This window comes from Perognathus longimembris, chromosome 7 (assembly GCF_023159225.1).
Source record: "Perognathus longimembris pacificus isolate PPM17 chromosome 7, ASM2315922v1, whole genome shotgun sequence".
Lineage (NCBI taxonomy): Eukaryota > Metazoa > Chordata > Mammalia > Rodentia > Heteromyidae > Perognathus > Perognathus longimembris.
This window is the reverse complement of record NC_063167.1, coordinates 48,902,902-48,925,542: the sequence shown is the minus strand read 5'-3', so window position 1 is coordinate 48,925,542 and position 22,641 is coordinate 48,902,902. Positions and strand designations below refer to the sequence as shown.

Genomic DNA, 22,641 nt, shown 5'->3' with positions numbered 1-22,641 from the left:
CAAATTCATTCTCTGTTAAGTGTCTGTTTGAGCAAGTTTTGGAGCTAGATCTATTGTTGGAGACAAAGGATTATTGATAACTAAAACTCAAAAAGACTACATGTAAGAAAAGGACAACACAGAACAGTGACAGAGAAAGAAAATGGGGGGGGGGGAGAGACCAAAGTGCTTGATATATTGATTACCTATTTAGAAAATATCTCTACATTCATCTCCTAGCAGGCAGACTATATTGGGAGGGTAGAAGTTGACATTGTTGGTGTCACTGATGGTGTTAGCACCATCTCTCTTCTTGTGGGAGCCTTTCACTCATTTTTCTCCAGGAATTACCCATTTCCTAAGCCTTAGGCTCTGTCTTTCCTTTGAAGTAAGCCAAAAACTAGACAATACATTGTATTTGCCTAGGCACAGGGATTGATTCAGAGATGGAGATGTGATCCATTCAAAACCTATTTAAAGGCTTGGGGATTGGTGGTCTGTACCTATAATACTAGCTGCTTGGGAGGAAGGATCTAAGTTAAAGACCAGTCCAGCCTGGATTCCATTGAAACAGAAAAAGGTGGGTATGGATGTGTGTGGTTCATCTCAGCTATAAAGGACAGTTTAAATAGAAGATTTACTCTCCAGGCTGGCCTAGGACAAACAGATTCTCAAGAAAATAATAACCAGAGCAAAAAGGTCTGGGACTGTAATTTTCAGCTATCTGCCTACGAAGCATGAAACCCTCAGTTCAAACCCTAGTGCCACTAACCAACAATCAATTGAACAAACATATAAAGCAATCACTCTTGGAATGGAACTTCTTGGTTAAGACAGTTGGTAGTCACTGTTGGATTAGAAACTTGAAGGAAGCAGTCTAAGGAATTTCAGTCATGAAGAAAAGGGGAGACATATCAGAAAATAGAATCTTTCACATGAAAGGAAAACAAAGCTAGAGCTGAAAGGTAGATCCAAGAGATAAATGGGATTGATCGCACAAAAGGAGGGACTGACTTCATACAGACACTCCATTTCATCCTATTTGAGTGAGGATGGTTCTGGGTGCTATGTGTATAAGAAGACATGGAGAAAGGATGAGCAGAAGTTGAGAGAAAGCATTTGTCAAATTCTCAAGTATTCTAGATGAGGTAGGGGACAAGGAAGCAAGAATCTTATATAAACAGCATAGCTGGGAGAGAATTGGATACAAACTTGAGAGGATACTAGATCAATGAAAAGAGCTCTATCAATAATAATTAGTATAACATTTTCTGGGACAGGAAAGGGGATTGATATTCTAACATAAAACAGAAGAAACAAAAACCTTCATGTTTAGGGTATGTCAGTGAGGAATGAAGTAGGAGTGAATGACAGAAAATATTATAAAGATGGAAAATTAGAATGAGAAGTCAGAATTTAGCAATCTTCTATTCCTGAAGTAATTCCAGATAATGACAGCTCTCAAGCTTCAAGCCTTCAAGCTCAGCCCCTGAAGAGGTGGGCCAAGGAAAGAAGTATGATGTCATGGTTTGTGGGCAAGGGAGGACGCTATTCCCAGCCCCTGCAGTGTTTTGTTTCTTTACTACAAAGACTAACTTTAACATATATTTATTCATTTGGTTTAGAGGTATCTGTTACATTACTTTACAATTTTCACTTTTAAAAATTTAGACAAAACTGGGCTGGGAATATGGCCTAGTGGTAAAGTGCTTGCCTCATATACATGAAGCCCTGGGTTTGACTCCTCAGCACCACATATACATAGAAAAAGCTGGAAGTGGTGCTGTGACTCAAGTGGTAGAGTGCTAGCCTTGAGCACAAAGAAGCCAGGGACAGTGCTCAGGCCCTGAGTTCAAGCCCCAGGACCGGCAAAAACAAATCAAAACAAAAATTTAGAAAAAACTACATTATACCCAAATATTAATTTCAAAAATCTTAGTGATGGTTTCAGAATCAATTTAAAATTTTCTTCTCTTGCACTTCTAGTGTTTTTTAAATCTCCTATAGTATGTGGGTATCACAGGGTATGCAAAATTAGAGAACATTTTAGTGTATTTTATTTGAATTAATGCTTGAACAGTCTTTTTTAAAATTTTTATTATCAAACTGGTGTACAGAGAGGTTACAGTTTCATACGTTAGGCATTGGATACATTTCTTGTGCTGTTTGTTAGCTCGTCCCTCATTCCCCCCATCCTCCCCCTTTCCCTTTCTCCCCATGAGGTGTTCAGTTCACTTACACCAAACAGTTTTGCAAGTATTGCTTTTGTAGTTGTTTGTCTTTTTTTACTCTGTGTCTCTCGATTTTGGTATTCCCTTTCAATTCCTAGTTCTAATACCAGTATACACAGTTTCCAATATACTCAGATAAGATTACAGAGATAGTGTAGATACAACCACAGGAAGGTGATACAAGAACATCATCAATAGTAGAAACTACAGATACACATGGGATGTTGAAAGTAGTTACAACTGTGATATAACAATCGTGCTTAAACATTCAAAGTAATTTTCCACAACTACACAAAATGAGTGAAGAAAATTATCATATCAATAGAAACACAAAGAAAACATTTTGAATGACTGCAATGATTTCTAACAACTACTCTCAGGTACATGTAATTTTAGATCATTATACTATTTTGAATAGTTTTTATCTTTTATACCACTATTTGTGTAATATAGGTCAATTATATGTGGTTATATCCCATGATATTTCTGATATAATGAGGTTTAGAGAAATGTTTACTATGGAAAAAACTAACATTTTTTATTTATATAACTTATAAAGTAGAAACAGTAAGAGGAAAAAAGAACTTTAGAGTTTAAATGTCTCAAATTTTGCCACTCTGGACAGTGGTCTGGAAGTTCAAAAAAACAAATATAGATCTCTCCTATAACCCAGCCATACTGTCCTGGGAATCTACCCAGAACTTCACAAGCAAGGATATTATAAAGACACTTGCTCATCCATGTTCATTGCTGTGCTATTCACAATAACCAAGTTATGGAAACAGCCCAGATGCCCAATGGATCCAAATTTTACACAACCATTAGGATGAATATTATGTCATTTTCAGGAAAATTGATGGACCTAGAACAAATCATGTTAGGTGAGGTAAGCCAAGCTAAGAGAGACCAATGGCACATGTTTTCTCTCATATGAGCAAGCTAGATCTAAAATACACTGGGATACGAAAATTATACAGGATTCTAGGTATTCACCCACAGTAAGACCAAAGGAGGAACAAACGCAAGGGCATAATAAAATCTGATCATATAATCAAATAAAATAATCTGATCATATAAAATAGTATTAAAATGAACTCCAAGAAATGGAAACAAGAGGATTTTCTCTTTATTTTTCCTTTTTGTCTTATCTTTTTGTCTTTGGGAGTGTAAAGAGGGGGCAGAGATATGGGAGGACAAAGGGTGAAAAGATGTAGCAGTGGAATTCACTAGACACTGCCTTGAAAATGAACTATACAACTATGGACAGAGACATGAGGGAAAAATGGTGAGAGAGTGAAGGAAGGGGCGACATTGTCCAAAAGGAAATATACTCATTACCTGATTTACAAAATGTTAATTGTTTTATTATCCTTGTAATAATTTTTTAAAGTTAGAGTTCTATGAGGTTATCTGATAGGTATTGTAAAAATAGAGACTTGTAGACCTAGAAGGTATCAGAATAAAATCAATTATTCAGATACATAAATGTGAAGGCTCATCCTCCACACACTAAATAGCCAATGCAAATGTTAAAAATACATTCTCTAACCAAAGTGACACAATTCTGATATTTCATAGAGGTATTATCATTTAATTTTTCATTTTCATATCTTTAATACTTAAAGGTATTATTTTCTTGCTTCTGTTTACTCTTCAGACCTTTGTTGAATAACATTTGGTGTTTGCAGTCTACAAAGGAAGTGTAATTTCTGTTTAAGAAATTTTCTTCTTTTTTTTTAACTTAAATCCTTTATTTAGTAATTCTCTTGGTTTATTGCTAGCCCTTTAACTCTCACAACTGGGAAATCTTTTATTCATGAATTTCACAACAGTGGTTGAAACTCTTCTAATATACAAAATTGGATGACTCAAATTGTTCACCTTCGAAAGCCTACTTATCATTCTCTCAATTGTAATGTACTACATGACTTGAGATTGTTTAACTTCCTCAGTTAATTTCTTTGGAGAGGAAAAGGTTAGATCCACAGGGTCTGGTCTATTTCCAGGTTACATTAATTTCATGTCACTCAGTTTTATTTAGGAAGTCAATTCCACTGAAATGGGCATAAGAATTTAGATTTTTGCTTTTCTTTCATTCCTTTTAAGAAAAAGATATATTTTAGTAATTGTTGGGTGAATAAATAGGTGTTCTTGTGACGATAATGAAAGGCAAATTGATGAGTTAATTAATGAGCTTTATGAATACTTTAGTGGGACTTGAATATAATGAATTCATTCATTTAAACACTCATTTGAATAGAGGAAAATCTATGCATGACATATTGTGGAGAAGGAGACAGTATGCAAATGAACAGTTGGCATATAAAACGATCTGAAAATGTTGGAAGACACTATTCTAACAAAAATGAGGTTGAATGGAGATGGATATAAAGATCTGTTGTATTTCCCCAAACTAACCATGGAAATATGGATTTAGAAGCAACAGTACTTGTGAAGAAAATTGGGTATTTAACTCGAGTAAGGTCAAAATTTATTCATTTATTTATAGTGAATTCATTCACTCTAGAAATATTCCCCTTTCTACCCAAGGAAGACACTACTAAAGGAAAACAGTGCACCAGTTCAGGCCAGCTTGGCCCCTTCAACCCCAACTGGTGGCTATCACCATGGGGGTGGGTCTTGGAATGTGGCCAGAGTCACAGAACTAATATATGAGGACAGTGAGCATGATTGTCAAGATTCCTAAGATTATTACTGTTCAGAAATAGAGGAAGATTATGAAAAACAGCATTGTAATTGTTTCAAATTGAGCATGCTGTTTCCTAAGAATGACAGTAGGTTAGGAGGGGTTCCAATACTAGAAACTTTAAACCTTTCAACAATTGTATTCAGTTTACATTTTTGAAAGGTCTAGTATGTCCCAGGCTGGAGAAAACAAAACATAAGTAGTAGACAACTCTTCATGGGAGTTCATGCTTCCCAAGTTAGGCCCCACAAAATAGCAATTTGATAAGAAAAAAAGCAATTCTGGTTTCATGAATACTGTTTTAACGACTACACTCAGATTAGATCTCAAACTTTTTGACCTTGGCTAAACTGAAGAGTAAAAAGGGTATAACAAATATAATCTCATAATTCAAACAGGTCTCGCTTTCTCCAATAAAAAGAAAGAAAAGAAAAATAACATTAAATAAATCTGCAGCCATTTCTATCCTCCACCCTCAATCTATGCTGCAGCCCCAGGAACTGCTTCAGTCTGATAACTTCTGCTGGAAAACAGCATTTCAGTCTCACAAAAAAGACACAACCCATTTAAGATACTGAAAAGCACTTCAATATCATATAAAATGATTCTTATTTGACTCTCACTTACTTTTTGGCCTCTTCTTTCAAAATATATTTTATCCTTGAGAGAAATTCAAGTCTTTGTAGTTCTTCAGGGCATCATGCTTTATCTTTCAATCTTATCTTTGCAAGTGTCATTCTCTAAACCTGATAATCTGACCTCTGCTTGGGTTATACATCCTTGTGGTGTTGATGTTTGCATAGCAACTGTCTATATCAACTGAACATAATCTGAATATGCATCTCCAATGCTTTCTTCTTTGTAGTCAAAAGCTCCAAAAGTTTCATCTAGATTGAATAAAATGAACAATCCGTGCTCTCAAACAATCATTTCCTCTAATACATCTCAGTAGCTAGTCTCCAATAATACCTAGACTTTGACACCAAATGTGAATATACTATTTACTAAAGGTTCCTGCCCCACTTTCAGCTGGCTTAGTCTAGTAGCCTAGAAATCTCCATAACAGCGATAAGACTTGCCACTGATGTGCTCAATTTAATTTGTCTTCATTTAACCATCTTTCTAAGCTCAGATTCACTGACAACAGTCTACCATTAGGAATAATTTCTTGAACACAGTATTTAGCAAACACTTTTATCATGTTCAGACTAGCTGAAGAATCTGACTTTCTGCCTTTTCTATAATTGCACCAACCTATATACTCAGATAAGATTACAGAGATAGTGTAGGTACAACCACAGGAAGGTGATACAAGAACATCATCAATAATAGAAGGACATAGGACATAGGACTTTGAAAGTAGTTACAACTGTTTCCATAACATGGAGTTCATTTCACTTAGCATCATCTTATGTGTTCATAAGGGTATAGCTATTGGGCCTTGTGAAACCGTGTATACTGGTATTGGAAGTAGGAAATTGAAAGGGAATACCAAATTTGAGAGACACTGGGTAAAAAAAGACAAACAACTACAAAAGCAATACTTGCAAAACTGTTTGGTGTAAGTGAACTGAACACCTCCGTTGGGGGGGGGGAGGGAAATGGGCAGGAGGGAGGGGGGTATGAGGGACAAGGTAACAAACTGTACAAGAAATGTATCCAGTGCCTAATGTATGAAACTGTAACCTTTCTGTACATCAGTTTGATAATAAAAATTTGAAAAAAAAAGAAATAAAGATGCACTGTACTGACAAAAAAAAATAATTGCACCAACCTATACTGGAGTTAATTACAATATGTAAAGGCTGAATGTCTTTCATGTTTATGGCAAATGCTTAAGATGAAGACTAAATACTTATGACCTATCACTTTTCCTATAGAAGTTACCTTTTAAGTCTCTGTAATTTCATAGTTCTTTAACTTTGTCAAATGTATCCTCTCTTATTCTTCCTCATGGCCTATGCTTTTGCTCACTGAATTAAACAGAGACTATCAAAGTGCATTTACTCCAAAGGTAATGAAGATCAGCCTGGTGCTGAGACTGCTGTCTTTTGCTACATTGAATTTCCCATTACAGTATCATATTTCCTGGTATACAGTGTACCACTTCCAGAATCTGGGTTGGGGAGGAATTTAATTTGAATTTAGCCAACCTCTATGTGTTTGTAGTCACTTTAGTGGTTCTCTTTCACCAGCTATATTTGGGCCTTCTCAAATTTGTGTCTCTTTCCTGTTTATCTGAGCTCTTGGATTTTGTCTAGTCTTTATACAAATTTTAGTCTTGAATATATCTCCTTCTCACATGCACTTTTCAATTTCTTACCAGGTTACCTCCAGCAGAAATACAAAAATGCTTTAGTTTCTTTTACCATTAAAGAGAAGTACTTTGGCAGTGGGCAGTGGCTTACACCTATATTCCTAGCTACTCAGGAGATTGAGGTCTGAAGATCACTGTTTAAAATAAGCCATCTCAGGAAAGTTATTTTTTTTTAATGTGAGAAGATCAAGTTTTATTTTTCTTTTTTAAAATTTTTATTATCAAACTGATGTACATAGAGGTTACAGTTTCATACATTAGGCATTGGATACATTTCTTGTACTGTTTGTTACCTCATCCTTCATTACCCCTTCCCCCTCCCCCTTTCCATTTCACCCCCATGAATTGTTCAGTTCATTTACACCAAACAGTTTTGCAAGTATTGCTTTTGTAGTTGTTTGTCTTTTTTTACCCTGTGTCTCTCGATTTTGGTATTCTCTTTCAATTTCCTAGTTCGAATACCAGTGTAGACTGTTTCCAATATACTCAGATAAGATACAGAGATAGTGTAGTTACAACCACAGGAAGTGGATACAAGAAGATCATCAATAATAGAAGCTACAGTTCCACATAGCACGTTGATAGTAGTTACAACAGTGATATAACAATCGTTTCCATAACATTAAGACTCTTATTTCCAGTTAACTACCAAAAAATCCAGGAGTGGAATTGTAGCTCAATAGTACAGTGCTAGCCTTAAGCACAAAAAATCAGGGACTGGATGTTCAAGCCCCAGGACCAGTGTGTGCTTGAGTCTGCATGAGCACACACTCACCCACCAAAGTACCTTAGCAACTGTTCAAGGCTAGCACTCTACAACTTGAGTCACAGTGACACTTCCGACTTTTTCTGTTTATTTGGTGCTGAAGAATCGAACCCAGGGCTTCATGCATGCTACATAAGCACTCTACTGCTAAGCCACATTCCCAGTCCAGCCTCTCTGCCTTTGCTTATTCTCCCATTCACACTCCAGACTACTGAGATACATTGCTAAATATTGCTCTTGTAGAAGTCATACAGACTTCCAGTTGGGGCCGGGACACCTGAAAAAATGCTTAGTAATTCTGCTAACAATTCAGTCAGTAAAGAATAAAGAACAAATAAGAAAGAAAAAGCAATATATAATTATTGTATAAATTCAAATCTTACACTAAAAACCAAGTTGATTAAATACATTTTTACTATTTTATTTTCAAGGCAGAAAATATGTACTTACAGTACCATCTTTTATTCCACTACCTTTACACGATTCATGGTTAATGTCATAGTGTAGTATATTATATGTTTTCTTTATATAATCATTTTCCCCCAACACTTCCTGACTGAAATGTTGTCAATGCATACATATACTTTTTGTCATGCCCCACAAGCTAACTGGAAATATCTAAAACTGTTTCATTTTTTCTGGACCAGATAATATCTATTTTTCCCCACTTAGATATTTCATTCAGAGAAAAACAAATCACTTACTATTTCTTATCAGTAAACAGAAGTCTTAATTCTCTCTTATCTGTTCTATATGATTGTGAGCTCTTGAGGAAAGCAGGCACTTAGCAGCGTGCTTGTTTCAAAAACTCTTGTAATGACCTTGAGAGGTCATAAAGATGTACTGCAAAGCTGAAGCACCTTCTGAATCACAAAAAGAATCCCAAACACTGCTGTTCAGTGAGTTCAAGGTATTTCAAAATTTGAATTATATGAAACTTAATAATCAATATCAGGTATGTAATGTTATTTATTCTATGCTGAACTATATATTATATTGCTCAATTACCAAACAAATTAATGTTACCAATATGCTAAATTAATAAGCACTTCATAAAAATGGAAAACTAAACTGTCAAGTATGCATGCATTGTCTTTTCTATGTTAAAGTCAGCAAGTGAGAAAGCAGAAAATCTACTTGCTGTTTATGACAGTATATTACATCTGTTCATTGAAAACAAGAACCTGTATTAAAATTGTAAATTTTTCCAGGTGAAGGTGATTTGCTCATGTTTTTAGTAAGAATGGCTCATTAGCACAAGATAAGAATGGACACATGATATATTCATATTTGAGTTCCAAAGAAATCTGTCATTAGTTTGTATAGCTAGGAAATACTGAACTGAGTCATACGCCAGCTTTCTATTTAGTGCATGCAGCATGAACTCTTTTTATTTTATTTTTGCCAGTCCTGGAGCTTGAACTCAGGGCCTGAACAATGTCCCTGGCTTCTTTTTGCCACTTGAGCCACAGTGCCACTTCTGGCCTTTTCTATGTATGTGGTGCTGAGGAATCGAACCCAAGGCTTTCTGTATACAAGGCAATCACTCTTGCCACTAGGCCATATTCCTAGCCCAGCGTAAACTCTTAATAAATATTTGTTAAGTGAAAAAACCAAAAAAGATTAGTGTTATCAGTAGGAACCTTTAATCTTGCTGTGCTTTAATTTTCCTATTAGTAGAAGAGAAATCCTTCTGATTATCCTACTTGATCTTCCTACATAGCAACAATATGTAGATTCTGAGTATTATACACTAGGGACTTTTAAAATGTATTTTGAGACATGGAAATAGTTTTACACAGAGTTCTATAGGTCAAGTTCATTTTGAGTAATTAACTTTTCCTATTTGTTTTACTACATTTTTTTAGGTTTATTACTCTTGAATATATAACTTTGATTGATTTTAAATATATCATCTTCCATTTCTACAACTTATTCTAATTTTTACTTTTCCGTTATGCATTTATTTTCTTTAAAAAGTATTGTAAAGGTGATGTACAGAGGGGTTACAGTTACATAAGTCAGGTAATGAGGACATTTCCTTTTGAACAGTGTCACCCATGCCCTTGTTCTCTCCCCGTTTGTCCCCTCCCATCTCCCATCCCCCCAAGTTGTATAGTTCATTTCCAGCACAGTGTCTAACAAATATCACTGCGGAATTGGTTCACCATTTGTCTCACCGTTTCTGTGATTCTCCTGTTCGGCTATGAGTAATATTGAAAATGAATACCAATGGATTTTTACTTTCTTGTTTTCCATCTTTCTCATAAACAATACAAATAGGTAAGATAAAATTTATTATGGTGTGTATCAATTATCCCTAAACTGGATTATTCAAATACTAACAATGAGCAGCACCTGAGAACATATAATGTTTCTCAATACTAGTGTTAGAAATAATAGTGTTTGTTATTAGTGTTGTTTATTATCAGCATTCTAGTTGGATAATTTTGAAAATTTAACAAGTATATTTCAAACTCCACCTTCATTGCTGAGAACTGTTTTATTGGATAGAGGAGAGAGAAATTCAGATTTTTGATATGATCTTGGCCAACACATATAAATAGACTAATGGGTAAATATTTTGTTAAAAGTGATAATAGTATATATGACAAAAGAAAAACTACACAAATTGAGTAAAGTAGTCTACATGACCAAATACACTACAGAAACTAATGAGAGAAAGTCAATTTTTTTTGTCATCTTTCAAACCCATCTTTGTGTCTATATTATACAGTTTCTCTTTTAAAGTTTCAGCTTCATGTTCCTCTTCCTGAATTCTATCATCTAACTGGCACCAAATTAATTAACTACATATCATTAGTTTTACACAATAATTGAACAAACTGTTTGCCAGGTTATATTAATTTGTCAATACAGTTCTACGTCACTACCCTCAAATTACTCTGTGGTACTATGTTGATTTCTTTATTAACTTCCATTTGAGAGGTAATTGATACTGTACAATTCAGTAAAATCATAATTTTTATTGATACAATCTACCAAGATCAAGGCTATGTGATTTGAAATTACATGCTCAATTGTTTTGCTTGTCATTGAAAAATTGTTTTGTTTAATCAAACTTTTCTTATATATTGCAAATATGGAACCAACCCAGATGCCCCTCAGTAGATGAGTGGATCAGGAAAATGTGGTACATATACACAATGGAACTCTATGCCTCTAACAGAAAGAACGGCACTGCTCTATTTGTAAGGAAATGGAAGAACTTGGAAAAAAAAAATCATACTAAGTGAAGTGAACCAGACCCAAAGAAACATTGACTCTATGATTTCCCTCATAGGGAACAATTAGTACGTTTAGGTTAGTCATAGCAGACGATCACAATAGCCCAATAGCTAAACCTGTATGAACACATAAGATAATGTTAAGTGAAATGAACTCCACTTTATGGAAACAAGTGGTATATCATTGTAATTTTCAACATGCCATGTGCAACAGTACCCTTTTCTTCTTCTCCTTCTCCTTCTCCTTCTCCTTCTCCTTCCTCTTCTTCTTCTTCTTCTTCTTCTTCTTCTTCTTCTTCTTCTTCTTCTTCTTCTTCTTCTTCTTCTTCTTCTTCTTCTTCTTCTTCTTCTTCTTCCTTCTCCTCCTTCTCCTCTCTCTCTCTCTCTCTCTCTCTCTCTCTCTCTCTCTCTCTCTCTCTCTTTCTCTCTCATATAATCCCTTACCATGGTTATACCCCTGCTATCACTGTATCTGATCTTAGTACCCTGGAAACTATATAATGTGTATTAGAACTAGGGAAGGGAAAAGGAATACCAAAATCAAGAGACAAAGGATAAAAAGACAAACCATTCCAAAAGCAATACTTATAAAACCATTTGGTATAAACAACTGTACAACTCATGGGTGGGTGGGGGAAAGCGGAGGGGGGAGGGGGGGAAACAAGGAGGTAACAAGCTGGATAAGAAATGTACTAATTGCCTTACATATGAAACTGTAACCCCTCTGTACTTCACTTTCACAATAAAGAACAAAATAAAAAACAACAACCAAAAAGACCAAAAAACAAACAAACAATGAGTTTTAGATTGTAACTTTAACCTAAATGTCAATTGCAAACATTTCCAGTTTTGTCAAACCAATTGGTATTTTTATCAACTTCAAATGATACATATTCATATTATATATATATAATATGTATATATGCATACATGCTCACTATGTGCTGCCTCCACATACTTTCACCTTATCTGCTTAGCTTTTCATTTGATTTTTAGTCATTGTGGAGTCCTCAATTTCATTTCTGTTCCTTTTTTTTCTGAATGTTTTTGGTCCTTTTCTTTAATTATTTCCATTCATCCTTAGATTTCTGTTCAAGGTCACTTTTTAGAACACTCTTTTCATTTAGGCCAATAACCCTTTGAAGTTCATGGATAAAATTCTTCATTTTTTGAATGTACTTCTTAATGCTTGTCTTCTTTGCTAGACTGAGTTTCCATGAAAGGGCTATTTATTTCCTTTTTTTTTTTTTTTTTTTTTTTTGCCAGTCCTAGGCCATGAACTCAGGGCCTGAGCACTGTCCCTGGCTTATTTTTTGCTCAAGGCTAGCACTCTGCCACTTGAGCCACAGCACCACTTCTGGCCATTTTCTGTACATGTGGTGCTGAGGAATCGAACCCAGGGCCTCATGTATACGAGGCAAGCACTTTTGCCACTAGGCCATATTCCCAGCCCCTATTTATTTCCATTTTTAAATAACCTAATAGCTTAAAAGAATGATCATAAGTATACTTATTCAACAAATATTTTTTCGAATACTTGTATATTATATATTAAGCACTATTCTTTGCTCAGAATAGGAGGTACAATAGAATTAAATAAATGAGTGACAATTTACTGTTAATAAGTAGTTCAAACCAGCCCCTCCTCCATGTAAGAATGTATCTTTAATTTGTTATGCCATTAGTGCTTTCCTGTGAGTATTTTGTGTAGCACATTGCTAATAGCCTTTACCAGGTTGATGAATGGACATTATATTGAATAAATAGATGTGTAGACTGATACTGATATGTCCTAATACCAAAGGGACATATTTGGTAATGAATATAATAATTTGTTATCCTTTTTGTAACAATTTACAAAGGTAAAATATTTCTCCATGTGTCAACATATAACTTTTTTAGAAATTAAAAATGTTGTTAGATTATTGTTGTGGACATTTAATATTCAAATTCATGTGAAGTCACAAGAGGTTGGGCTAAAATTGTGAATTCTTACAAACATTCTGAAAATAAAAGTTGCCTAGACTTCAACTTGCAGCATATGCTTTGGTCTGTTTTTTCTTTCTTTTTTCATACAGAGTTATGAACAGATGCTTGAACAGGTTAATTCAGTACTAAATCTTGTATTTCTCCATGTGCTGTGGAGGTGGATAGGCGCTAAGTCAGCTCTATTGATCCCTTGTCAGTCATTAATCACATGAAAACCACTTATCTTTTCTCTTATTAAATCGAAATTTAAATGAGAGTTCTACTAACAAATGCTTATTTTATACAGCAGGAAGCACCCTTCTTTTTAATTCATCTGCCATAAGAAGCATCCATTCTTGTTAAACAAATCTAGTCAGTTTTTAGCACACTTGTGTTTCAACCCTTTTTCTTTGACTATGTCAGTATTTTGACCAAAATGCTCTTTCCCCTTGCCATTTATCCAAATCCAACTCATTTTTTAAGGCATAGAAAAGTCTCTGCCTTAGGGAGAGCTTTCCATAATTACCACTTATAGACCAGCCCATTAACATGTACCAAATACACAGAGCTCAAGAATCTACTACGGACCAATGACTAGGCCATATATTTAGGAGAAACACAAAGATTAGGTTGTCACATGTTCTTTCTTTAAGATGTTTATAAGTTTAAGAGAGAGAAAAAATATTCTTTCAGCTGGGTGCTAGTGGCTCATGCCTGTAACTCTAACGACTCGTGGTTCAAAGCCCATCCAGGCAATAAACTCCATGAAATGCTTATTTCCACTCTGCCCAAAGCTGGAAGTGGAGCAGTAGCTCAACTGGTTGAGCACTAGCCCTTGAGCAAAAAAAGTCAGGGCTTAGGCATCAGTGGCTCATGCCTATAATCCTAGCTACTCAGGAGGCTGAGGTCTGAGGATTATAGTTCGAAACCAGCCCAGGTATAAAAGTTCCCATGAGACAATTATCTCCAATTAACCACTCAAAAATCAGAAGTGGCATTGTGGTTCAAGAGGTGAAGTGCTAGCTTTAAGCACCAAAGAGGCTCAGTGACAGTACCTAGGCCCTGGGCTCAAGCCCCACAATAGGAAAACAAAAGCTGAGAGCCAGCACTCAGGCTGAGAGTTCAAGTCCCTAGATTGGTACACACATGCACATGTGTACACACACAAAACACACACACACACACATTATTTCAGTAAATACATATAAACTGATTGCACTTTAAAACTTTCCCATGGATTAAAAAAATCATCTGGGAAGATTCCTGTGTTCCATATAAATTTAGTCATAATTTTAAACAGTGTGGCCCACAAATGGGAATTTTTTTAGCAACTGTTATTGATAATGCTGAGAATATGTCTTTAGCATACCTTGCTCAGATACAGGGGTTACTAAGACGAATACAAAGATTCCATGACTTTGATGAGCCCATATCTCAGTTGAGGTGGATGACCAATCAACATACAAGGCAAATATTATGTAATTATTACATGTTAAAAATGGAACAGGTGGGGTCTGGGAATATGGCCTAGTAGTAAAGTGCTCGCCTCGTATACATGAAGCCCTGGGTTCAATTCCTCAGCACCACATACATAGAAAAAGCTGGAAGTGGCGCTGTGGCTCAAGTGGTAGAGTGCTAGCCTTGAGCACAAAGAAGCCAGGGACTGTGCTCAGGCCCTGAATCAAAGCCCAAGGACTGGCAAGAAAACAACAAGAAGATTTTAAAAAAAGATTAAAAAAAAGAAACACGTTTGCAGGATGGTTTCAATGACCAAAGTAAATGGGAAGAGTCAATATTAGTGGAATTATTCTTGTAGTTATGAATTTAGGAAACACTTTAGAAAAGGAAGCTGGGCCAGATATTAAGAGGCCTTGAAAATTAGACCCCAGAGTAACATTTATTCCTCGAAGAACTCATTTGATACTTCAGTATATATCATTTTTATAATCTCCTCCACACACTTATTCTTTACATAAGTACTTTGAAAGTAGGCACATTCTTCACACTTCTTTATAAGTCCATCAGAATGCAGACAATGCCTGGCACAGAACAGGAGTCAAAAAATCTATTGATCAAGGAACTGTTTTTGTTCACCAAAAAAGGGCTCCTCTAGCAAATAGGAAGACTATGCAGCCTACATATTCTCTGCTCTCTTGACATTAATGAACAAGTTGGGAAAATAATCATTGCTGAAAAATCATGGAAGTCGTGTTGAAATCATAGAAGTCGTGCTTATGGAGACTGAAAATGAGTAATGCAACTCTAGCCGCTTTAGGACCCCACTACAAACGTGTGATTCTGTTTTGTTTTCCCATATTAACTGTAAATATTTTCTTTCCTTTTTGTTTCTGTCTTATTAACATAATATAAAAATATGCACCTGGAAGGGAAAATATAGCAACTACTCTGCAAAATCAATGGTCTGATCATCTAAGATATAACAAGTGTAGTTTTATGTATACTATAAATCTGGAGAAGAATCATTTCTTGATGGATCAACTCAGCAGTGTGACTATTGAAGAGAGTCATTAGAATTTTCACTGGGAAAAGTTATGACTCTCTAATACACTCCTAAAAATGTCTTTCTGCACAAACTATAAAATGTACTTACAGCAAAGGCAGTAAGTGCATCCAGACTGGGAAGAAGTAATTCCTGGAAATCTACCACATGATTGGAAATGGTCTAAATTCTAGCATACATTGCTGAACAGGGGAAATGAATTGCCTGATTTTGTGGAACTTACATAATCAGATCTAGAGGCATGATACTATTGTTCAGCAACAGCAAGTTATAAGGTATATCTCATGGCATCTAAGAATTTGTGCAATGTTCATATATTATTGGTTATTTTTTTACAATGATATTTACTTCTGATTTTGAATAAATTTTTCTGCTTTGGGTAAAGATATAGCATCAATTAAACAAGTGATTCTCAAATATTTGCATATTGTGTATACCTTAGACATTTTACTTATTTGTTTCAAAGGTTTTCAAACTTAGTATGATCAGAACTGTTTTGTTCTCTACTCAGTTTCCTCTTTCTGTTACATACCTCTTCAATTATAAAAATACTAAATCGTTGAAATGAATGGGAAAATTACAACCAATTTCTTTTTATCCACTTCCCAGTGCTTTGTATGTATACACATATATAATTATACAAATTGAACAAATTAATGGGTTTCATTGTGATGTAAGCATACACCTGTACATAATAGCTTGACCATATTTACCCTCTCTGTCACCCTTTCTTGTGTGTATACTGGTCCTGGGGATTAAATACAGGGCCTGGACATTGTCTCTAAGCTTCTTTGCTCAAGGCTAGCACTATAATCCTTGAGCCACATCCCTACTCTGGCTTTTTGGTAATTAATTGGAGAATAAGAGTCTCACGGACTTTCCTGACTTGTCTGGCTTTGAACTACCATCTTCAGATCACAGCCTCTTGATTAGCTATGATTACAGGTTTGAGCCACAAGTGCCTGGCACTGATACTCTTTTTTTTTTTTTTTCTAAATTCTGTATTTCTCCTTCCCATTTCCACTTCCATAATCCTAATAGTTTATTTTTTCTTCATGCTATTTTTCTTCCCTACCTTCCACATATGATATTTATCTTTGTAGGGCTGGGCTTTTTCCACTTAACATGATCACTGGATCCATCTACTTTCCTGCCAAAAGGTATGATCTCATTCTTCTTTATGACTGAATAAACTCTACTGTGTATATGTAATATGTATGTGAATATATAGAAAAGGATACCCATCTATCAATGATCTATTTATCACCCGCACATTGTCATTTTTATGTCATTCATTAATAGGCCGCTAAGTGGAGTCTGTAATTTGGCTATTGTGACTAGCATAACAATCAACACAATAGAAATCTGGCATTTTTTCCCCTTTGTTGATGCCCAGGAGTTGTCTAGCTGTGTCATATGGAGGTTCTATTTTTTTTTAAGTTTTGAGAAAACCTCCATACTTATTTCTAAAATGTTCAAAAGTTTTATTTCATGAATTCATCTTTTTCTTCTTTTTCATTTCCTGTTTTCCTGTAGTTAGGGCTGCTTAAACTTCCCTGAACTAGTATAAAAAATTTCACTTATCACTCTTTTTAGTCTGTTCCGATTAAAGTTCTAGCTCTTTTCACAATTTCAATGGTCATTTCTACCTTCATATCACAGTAAATTTTAATATGCAGTTTTGACTGTATTATTCTTAACATAGAGTCTATTGGTCACCCATGAAGTAAATAGTAAATTCTTAGCTTGGTATTTAGAGACTTTGGTGCCCTTGCTGAAGCTTTCTTTTTCCTCCTTCCTTTATTCTATAGATTGCCTTGCAACCTATTTAAGCAACTCAGTTCTCCAAATTAACTTTTTAATTTCTTTTTATTTTTTTTCCAGTCTTGGGCTTTGGGCTCAGGGCCTGAGCACTGTCTCTGGCTTCTTTTTGCTCAAGGCTAGCACTCTGCCACTTAAGCCACAGCACCACTTCTGTCCATTTTCTATATATGTGGTGCTGGGGAATCGAAACCAGGGCTTCATGTATCTGAGGCAAACACTCTTGCCACTAGGCCATATTCCTAGCCCTAGGGTGGAGTGAACCCTCAACTCAGTTTCCCAATTTCCACACAAATCACAGGAACTTGAATTCCCCCAAGAAAATATTTTTAATTGTTATTCTAGAATTGATACATCAGGTAATGCATGCAATTGTTTTGAACCATATCTCCCCTTCTGTCGCTCTGTCCTGGTCTTTTACTCCCCCCTCCCCCCAAGATATCCAGCTCATTTTCCACATAATGTCTAGTGAGTATCACTGTTTTGTATGTTTATTCTTATTCCATCTATTATGTGCCCATTCTGACCCTCCCAAATACGAATAAACAAAAAAGACAAAAGGAAAAGAAAACAAAAAGCAGTAACAATGGCAACTAAACAATATCTATTGTTGTCTTCTCTTGGAGTTCATTTCAAAGAACATTATTTTATATGATTATCTGTACATAGTGATTGAGTCTTTATCCAACACTCCTATTTATATCTTCATTTGGCATCTGTATGTTAATGACTAGGTCTTATATAATTTATCATGTCACCATGTATGTGCATATATATTTTAATCACTGAGTGCGTTTACTTGTAGATTTATAGGCACATTCTAGTTGCCACAAATGAGGGAAACCATGAGCAGTCTATGTTTCTTTGGTTCTGGCTTACTTTGCTTAATATAATTTTTTCCAAGTGTTTCCATTTCCTTATGAATGGTACAATATCATCCTTTTGAATGGACGAATAGAATTCCATTGTGCCACATTTTCTCGATCCATTTGTCACCAGAGGGACATAGAGGATGATTCCATATCTTGGCTATGGTAAACAATGATTCAATGAACGTGGTTGGGCTGGTGGCTCTACTGTGGCCTGGTTTGTGGTCCATTGGTTGAATGCCCAGAAGTGGAATTACTGTGTCACAGGAAAGCTTTAATGGATTAAAGACCTAAATGTAAGGCTAGATACTATGAAAATGTTACAGGAAGAGGTATGGGAAACCCTAAACCTTCTAGGCATTGGGGAAAACTTCCTAGACAAAAGATTCAGAATTACAACAAATCAAAGAAAGGCTGGGTAAATGGGATTGTATCAAACTTGCTTCTGTGTAGCAAAGGACATAGCTAGCAAGATAAACAGAAAGTCAACAGAATGGGAGAAAACCTTAACTAGCTACACAAACTAAAACTAGATCCTTATTTATCACCCTGCACCAAAATCAATTCCAAATGGATCAAAGACCTCGAAATCAAAACAGACACCCTGAAAACACTAAAGGAAGGAGTAAGAGAAACACCTGGGCTCCTTGGCACAGAACTGAACTTCCTAAACAAAGACCTAGAAAGGCTACAAATCAAAGACAGCTTGGCATCAGTTTGACAATAAAAATTTGAAAAAAAAACAAAAAAAAAACAAAGACAGCTTGGACAAATGGGACTGCATCAAACTGCAGAGCTTCTGCGGGGTAAAGGACATAGCTCACAAGATAAACAGAAAGCCCACAGATTGGGAGAAGATCTTTACCGGCCATACAACGGACAAAGGCCTCATATCTAAAATATATGCAGAACTAAAAAAATCACATTCCTCCAAAATAAAACCGCAAAGAACCAATAGCCCCCTCATCAAGTGGGCTAAAGACTTAAAAAGAGACTTCTCTGAGGAGGAAATGAGAATGGCCAAGAGACATATGAAAAAGAGCTCTACATCACTGGCCATAAAAGAAATGCAAATCAAAACAACATTGAGATTCCATTTCACCCCAGTAAGAATGTCCTATATCAAGAAAACTAACAATAACAAATGGTGGAGGGGATGTGGCCAAAAGGGAACCCTACTTCATTGTTGGTGGGAATGTAAACTGCTCAAGCCACTCTGGCAAGCAGTATGGAGATTCCTCAGAAGGCTAAACATAGAGCTCCCCTATGACCCAGCAGTCCCACTTTTGGGTATCTATTCAAAAGACCACAAACATAATCACACTAAAGCCACCAGCACAACAATGTTCATCGCAGCACAATTTTTCATAGCTAGAATTTGGAGCCAACCCAGATGCCCCTCAGTAGATGAGTGGATCAGGAAAATGTGGTACATATACACAATGGAATTTTATGCCTCTATCAGAAAGAATGACAGTGCCCCATTTGTAAGGAAATGGAAGGACTTGGAAAAAATTACTCTAAGTGAAGTTAGCCAGACCCAAAGAAACATGGACTCTATGGTCTCCCTTAGTGGGAATAATTAGTACAGGTTTAGGCAAGTCACAGCAGAGGATCACAAGAGCCCAATAAATATACCCTTATGAACACTTAAGGTGATGCTAAGTGAAATGAACTCCATTTTATGGAAACAATTGTTATATCACTGTTGTAACTACTTTCAACGTGCTATGTGGAACTGTAGCTTCTATTATTGATGACCTTCTTATATCCCCTTCCTATGGTTGTACCTACACTATCTCTGTATCTTATCTGAGTATATTGGAAACCATGTATACTGGTATTAGAACTAGGATATTAAAAGGAAATAACAAATTTGAGAGACACAGGGTAAAAAAAAGACAGACAACTACAAAAGCACTACTTGCAAAACTGTTTGGTGTAAATGAATCGAACAACTTATGGGGGAGGAAGGGAAAAGGGGAGGGGGGAGGGTGGATGAGGGACGAGGTAACATACAGTACAAGAAATGTATCCAATGCCTAATGTATGAAACTGTAACCTCTCTGTACATCCATTTGATAATAAAAACTAAAAAAAAAAACCTTTATAAAATTAAACCCCCCAAAGCAAGCCCTCAAGAACTCAACAAGCCACTTCTCAGAAGAAGAAAAAAGAATGGACAATAAACACATGAAGAAGTTTTCAACATCTCTGGTTATAAAAGAAGCAACATTGAGATTCCCTCCCACTCCAATTAGCATGGCCATTATCAGGAGAACTAACAATTACAAATACTGGGGGAGAGGTAGCCAAAAGGGAACCCTATTATTCTGTTGGTGAGAAAGAAAATATTTTTGAGGGGTTTCATAGCAAATGACTCTCACAAAGCAGGTTAGCAAGAATTTAATTAGCAAAACAGAATACAGCAGGGAGAAATAGAAGCAAGAAAGTGAACTCCCCTCCTCCTGACACACAAGGAATAGAAGCAAAGAAGCTAAAAAGTGGTGGCATTTGTTTTATATGTGCACATAGCTCTGAGCTGAAGGATTCTGGCTTGAACCTTATCTAGATACATGGTTAGCAGCAGCTGCCAAGCCACTTAGTTAAGGTCACATTTTTGCTATTACTAAACTATGAAGAATATAGGTCTTCCATTGAGTGTTCATTATTACTGCAAACATGCAGACAAGGGGCTTAGAGTGTGCCTGTTATTACCCCTAAACATGGAAATATTAGGTGCAATATTTAAGGCATTTTACTGGTGGAAAAGTCCATCCACCAGGAAAAACATACCTTCTGTTCTTGCCTTTTCATTTATGTAAGGACATTGTCCTGGTATCTAAATGAGGGAGAATGCTGAGAGAAATGCTAATTATTTTTTGGCTTTATATTTTGGTTATTGCAATTTCCCGAATGTGTTTTTTCATAATTAAAACTATTTCTAATTTCCTTGCCTCCTTAACCTACCTATTCCTGGCTCCTTTTCTCTTCCCTATTCACCTTTCATGACTTTATTTATTTGTTTTTAATATACTTTTAACCTTTGTCTCTTTCTCCTGAAAGTCTTTCTTCAGTTTTTATTTTCTATCAATCTGCCTTTCTGGTAATGGTGGTCATCTTATTTGCATTACTCTTAGTTGGCCTGAATTTCTAAAAAGCCAAATTTGGGTTTAATTAATCTTTGTATCTGTTCTTTCAAAGAACCTGCACAAGCATATAGGAAATATATTACACAAAGAAGCTGCCAGTTGACTCACATGTCAAACTTTGTCATCTTCCATCTTTTCCTAAATTTTATTTGACATGACAATACAAAAACAGAACTTAAAATAAATTAAAGGAAAAAATGCTACTGTTAGTGAACAGGACAGGATAAAAACTAGAATCTAGAAATGAGGAGGATTTTGTAGAAGAAACAACAAATTCAATTAGCTTATATAAAAGTCAGTGCCAGTCACCTATGGCTTAATACAAACCACAAAGGAGCTCAGTGGGAACTCAGAATTGTTTAGTTTCTCTAATGAGCTGCAAAAGTTTGTACAATTACTACTTTTGAGGATAAAAAATTCACAGTGAATGTTAATGTAAAATATGTATATCTCAATCCAATTTTCCAACAATCTCTTTCTACAAATACATTCTTTTCAAGCATGTTATATGCACTGTATATGTGAAAATGGAGCTAGGATATTTTAGTGGATATGTGGAGTTGGAAGAGACAAGGAAAGATGATGAAAAGTCTGACATTGGCCAAAAATGCATTGTACTCATAAACTGAGAACTTGAATTGGAATTCTTCTGTACAACTACTTAAAGATAATTAAAAAGGACAACAAAACCCCCAGTAGCGATAAGAAAAATTACATGTACATTAGTAACATCAAGAATCAAGTGTTCGGCTGGGAATATGGCCTAGTGGCAAGAGCGCTTGCCTCCTACACATGAAGCTCTAGGTTCGATTCCCCAGCACCACATATATGGAAAATGGCCAGCAGGGGCGCTGTGGCTCAGGTGGCAGAGCGCTAGCCTTGAGCAGGAAGAAGCCAGGGACAGTGCTCAGGCCCTGAGTCCAAGGCCCAGGACTGGCAAAAAAAAAAAAAAAAAAAGAATCAAGTGTTCATTTTATACTTAGCAACAAACTTGACCAGTTGTCATAAGCCACCTTCTTTGTCTTATATTGGACAATGTACGAGTATAGTGTAATAACTTCC

General features: G+C 35.8%; 1 protein-coding gene across 2 annotated transcripts in view; it reads right to left on the bottom strand.

Moving 5' to 3' along the window:
• Lrrc7 (leucine rich repeat containing 7) overlaps positions 1–22,641 on the bottom strand; it is a 374,249-nt gene that overhangs the window by 120,217 nt on the left and 231,391 nt on the right. The window lies entirely within an intron of this gene.